The sequence below is a fragment of the Maylandia zebra genome, linkage group LG3 (genome assembly GCF_041146795.1).
Source record: "Maylandia zebra isolate NMK-2024a linkage group LG3, Mzebra_GT3a, whole genome shotgun sequence".
NCBI lineage: Eukaryota > Metazoa > Chordata > Actinopteri > Cichliformes > Cichlidae > Maylandia > Maylandia zebra.
In genome coordinates, this window is record NC_135169.1 from 6,979,441 (window position 1) to 6,985,000 (window position 5,560).

The window sequence follows — 5,560 nt, forward strand, 5'->3', positions numbered from 1 at the left end:
GCTGGTTGACCTCTGATGACCTCTAGAAATTTTTATTAATATCTTTAAAATGATAGTAGCACAAACGAAAATTTTTGCAGCACAAACCAGCACAAACGTAGCACAAACGTTTGATACCACTTGTGTTGGATTTGAAGAAGGTGGGGGGGCCAACTTCACTCACATCAGCAAAACATCTACAAGCCATCATTGTTCCAGAGTCTCCTCACCTCAGTCTCAAGTGTATATTTATTCTTATTATTCTTATTCTTCCCATTTTTATTGTTGTTCTTTTGCACTGAATGGAACTGGAGCCTCATCGTCTCGTGTCTCTATATACTGAACTGTTGTTATGGCCCTGGGCCAGCTGTGTACTTTTGTTGTGCTGTGTCAAGTCAAGTCAAGTCAACTTTATTTGTCAATTCTGCCACATGTACAGGACATACAGAGAATAGAAATTGCGTTACTCTCAAACCCTAGTGATTAGAAAAATGCAAATAAAATAATTAAAAAGTAAAAATTTAAATAAATACAATACAATTTTACGTATAACAAAAAAAGCTATGCAATATACAATATACAATATACAATATTCAAGTAAGGAGGCATAGTGGTGCAAAATAGGCAAATAGTGCAAATGGAGATTAAGTAGTATACGGTAAGAGATAGTGTAACAACAGAGTCTTATGAGGTAATGGCAGTCCAATGCTCCACAAAGTGACTGGAGCAGGCCAGTGAGTGCGTCAGAGAGTGAGTGTGTGTGTGTGTGTGTGACAGAGTTCAGTGAGACCGTGGTGGAGAAGAGGGGAGAGGGGGGCAGAATCGGGAGGGAGTTAAGCTTCCTGACAGCCTGATGGATGAAGCTGTCAGGAAGCTGTCTTTAAGACTCCACAGGTCCTTCCCGATTGGAGAGCTGGCGGCGGCTCATTGGTTCCTGATCATGTGGCTCTTTTCAAAATCCCTCACCAGCAGTTGTGCCGGGGCAGCCACTGACAGCAGCAGTAGACCTGACCCTGGCTTTCAAAACCTGTAACCTTCGTGTTTGAGATTCTCGTGACTCACCGAGCTTTGTATATAGTGTGTACATTAGTTTTCATTGTAAATAGCACTGGAACAGAAGGGGTGAGCTGTAGTGATGTGATGTTCTGTATCGAGGCTTCGAAGCTTGTGTCGAGTAATGGAGGGGGCGTTTCCACGATGCGCGTATCGAGGCTTGCTTCATTTATGGGAGGAGCTGAAAATGATGACGTCCGAAGCCTCGCTGCCCGGCTGTACCACGTGACTGGTTCGTGAAGTGGTTCGAACTTTGCCGCGAGCTATGACAGCGATATAAACCCCTCAGACTTCAATCAAAAATGTGGGTGTTTGATGGAGAGTTGCGGTTAGTGAGAGTTTGGAGACAGTTTGGAGGTTTATGAGAGTGAGGAGAGAAAGTCAGGAGAGAATGGAGCCAGCTAAGAAGAGGAGGATGTCCTCCCCTGTGTGGGAACATTTTGATCTTATTCCTCCCAACAAGGTATGTAAATTTCTACAGAAGATGTATTTTCATGATACTGATGGTGCAATAAAACCTATGTTAAGCTGTCTGTACTTTTGTACAAGGTGAAGTGTTTGCTATGTGCCAGGGAGCTGGGATATAACAACACCTCATCCATGCTTAGGCACTACAGAGCTTTGCATGAGAATAAGGGGAACACCGATTGTGGAGCAAGACCAGGTGAGCCATCAAATGCAATGATAATACAGCATGCAGTAATGTTACTAAATGATATAACAATATTATACAACTGTTATAAGTTACGTGTGTGATATTTATATTTGTGCTTTGTCTTTATTGTCTTTCCTCAGGAGAACAATCTCAAATAGATGAAGACCTGGTTAGCATGGTGATTGAGGACTCACAGCCATTTAGCATTGTGGAGGACAAAGGATTTAAAAGATGTGTTAAATCATTAAATCCTAGCTATGTTCTCCCCACTAAAGGTTATAGAAGCAGTGAAAATTTAGTTTTTACAGAATAAAATGTGAACAGGCAGGACTGAGGCTCAAAGCCTCAGTGTGTAGCTGTCCATACCTCAACGTTACAAAAGCACAACTACTGTCCACACCCCAACCACACCTCACCTCACAGTAAATGATCATTTCCATTTTAAGCATTTCCAAATGATCATTTTCCATACTGCCAGTATAAATATACACAGTATACTGCCATCACTACAATATACATGTTTTACACACTCCTTTTGTTGTTGACATTTACAGGCTGTGTGCAAAAGGCCACACTCTTCAAATTCATGCCAACTACTATTTTTACGTCCAGTAGGTGTCCTACTAGAGCAAATGAAGCTTCATGAAGCTTTGCACTGGAGTGAACCAATTGGATGAAAAGCTTCAGTGCTTCATGAAGCTTCATCTGCCCATCACTAGTGAGCTGCCTTATTATTTTTTCCTTGTACTGTTTTCTCCTGTTTATTTCAGTGAGGGAGTGTAGCGTTTGTCTTTTGTTTGGTTTTTGTTTCACATAGGGTTTTAGACAACACCTCCTCTCCTGACTTAGCTTGTTTTGTTTGTTATTTTGGCCTTTGTTCACCCAGGAGTTTCATTTTTCAGTGCAGACAAATAACTCTGCAGACTCTGCAGTGACAGTTGATGTGTGGACACATGGAGGTTTGTAATGTCTATTATACTCCCTAAAGGAAGTGCCCCACCTATTTTAATGGTTCAGCCCAGATAATGTTAGCTGGGGGAGTTCAGCTCTTAGTTTTATCATCATCACATGTTCTTTATCCGTCTCCACAGCAGCACAAACTAACAGTTTGTAGCCTCAGTATCTGAATTATTTCTCACATGTTATCTCACCATGTAAACCACAGCAGCCACTGGGGACATTTACACACTTCTTCTTACAACCAGCAGATCTTACAAACACAGTTTATTAGAAAACATGTTTTACCTTTGACTGGTACATAAATATGAACATTTCACAGGTTAATGCTGGGAACACGAGACCGAACACCATCACAGACTTTTGATGTGATATTAACAGAAACAGGCTCTTTGTAAAAAAGTTCATCTGGATTTGAACAGAGTTTCATACGTCGGGAATATCAGGCTGAAGTTTTCTGTATTTAAGCGTTAACATGTATGAAAGCAGTCTGATGGTTTTTAAAGAAAGTGTCTCGTGTAGAGCTGCAACGATTCATCGAGTGATTCCAATAATTCGATTATAAAATTCTTTGCTTCCATGTTTCACAGACCTCCAATAGAAACGTGTTCATGAGCAGCGTGTGAATAAAAGTCTGAGCACATTAAGCCCACACAGCCTCCAGTGTTAAACACAAACACTGATAACAGCAGCAGTGATGATGATGTCACAGTTTAACGTGGAGGCGGAGCCTGTTTACACACTAAAATAATGGATAGCTGCAGGCCTGGTCTCGTGTGTGAGAAGCTGTAAATCAAATATCTTCTACCTGCAAAACTCCTTCAGTTTTATTTCTACAGCAGCAAATGACAACAACAGTCACCTGCAGGAGTTTCTACTGTAAAGTAAAGACTCGACAACAACAGAGAAACTCCACCAATCAGACCACCCCCCTATGAGAACGGTGACGGTGGATCATCCTCGTGTTCTTACAGCGTGGTTACAGCGTGGCTATGAAATCTCCACCATGTTAAAGAGTTTTTGGACACTCGATGGGAAACTGCCCGCTCAGGCCCAGCAGTTTGCTTCAATGACCTGGAGAAGAAGCAGGAAATCCTCCAAGGTTTCCAACATGTTTCAGTCCTGCAAATGTGCAATACTACCTGCTGCATTATGAGCTTCAGTGATGAGCACAGCAGTGGACTCAGTGAGTGTTTCCATCACATCCAGGCCCAGAAGACTTGGAGGAAATGAAGATTTTGTTCTTCCACTTATTTCCTGTCATATTCTGCACTTCTTACTTCTTTCAGCTGCCCATGAAATAATGAAACTTTCTGCAAGAAAGACAATAAAGATCAGTTTGATGGTCAACATGAAGTTTGTTTTTGTTTGACAGCATCAGCTGTTGCATCAAGTAAGGAGTCAAAGGCAGCAAAGAGCTGTTTGTGTTTGTGGATCACTGCGGCTTTATTCACGTGTCCTCTCTACAGAAGCTCACTGGCTGCTGGGAGGACCCGGACATTTCCCTCTGGGTTGTTCGGCTCTGTTGGAACTTTGAGGAAGAATAAATGTGATAAAAGCTGGTCTCTAATAACTCTCTCTGTCATGTTCAGTATATGTGTGCGTGCTGTGATTGGTGTTTTCCCTGTGAGTGTTTGATGTGACACCTGGAGCTTTAGCTCACCTTGAAAACACAGGTTATGTTTGTGGTAGCGTGTGTGTGCGTGTCGTTCTGTGTGTGAACACGACAGCTCGAATAGTTGTGAATGAACTCTGATCAAACTTTGTAGGGGTGTAGAGCGGGCTCATGTTAAACATCTGTTCACATCTGGCTCACATCCACCCAAGTCTTCAAGGTCGACTTCATGATTTATTGATGGAAACTGAGAAAAGCCTCAAACTTAGAAAGCAGGATTGGAACAAGTGTGCTGTGGATCATCAACATGTAGAAAGGAGCACATGAAGATATCAGCTCACATCTGACCTCTGACCTCACTTCAAGGTCAACAGATGGATCTGAAGGTCAAAGTGATAATAATGCTCTTTAGAGCCATTTTGGAGCTCTGAGCTCTTCAAGGTCAAATGAGGTCAAACTTCCATCAAATGTCTCGTGTTTCAAACTCTGTTTATAATTCTACTGTCTGTGTTTCTAATGGAACATTTACTTTATTAAACAATGAGATAGTGACATGTTCTACATCCACATCAATCACAACCATAGGAAATGTCACATAGATGTGCTTGTGTTGTGTCCATGATGATGTTAACAAACAAACTGTGACAGAGCCTCAGACGTGATGAAGACGCTGAATCAGCAGAAAGAGCAGAGCAGGAAGCAGCAGCATCCACACAGGTGTGTCTCAGGTGAGTCCTGCTCCCACACTAAACACATCCACATCATATTAGCATGTGCTAACATGTGCTTCTGCTTTATTTCAGTCTGACATGTTTCCAGTCAACATGTCTGCTGTGTGTCTCTCAGCACTTGCACTAAATCTTCCCGTGTGTCTGTGATACTGCGTGATGCTGACAGACTGTAACGTCAGTGAGTCTGTGAGCATCTCTGTCACCTACAGCTTCCCTGTGGAGCTCATTTCAAATGCTCAGGTTTACACTCAGGAACAGGAAATGCTGCGTCTGCAGTTTGTCTCCTTCAAACTAAAGCGTCTCAGACACGAGCAGCACGTGAGCACAAAGATGTTTGTGGTCACGTGGTGGGCACGAGGAGCTCTCAGTGAGTTTGGAGCTGAAACATCTTTGACTCCCAGAGTGTGAAAGTGAAACAAGCAAACGTGGATATTTAGGAGCCTCAGACGGTGTGATGATGATCATGAACCCAGGAAACAAAGAGAGAAAAGAACAGATTGGAGATCAGAGCTGAACACACACTTTTTTAAAAGCATGCAGGAGCCGTGAGGACGAGCACGGATTCATTCA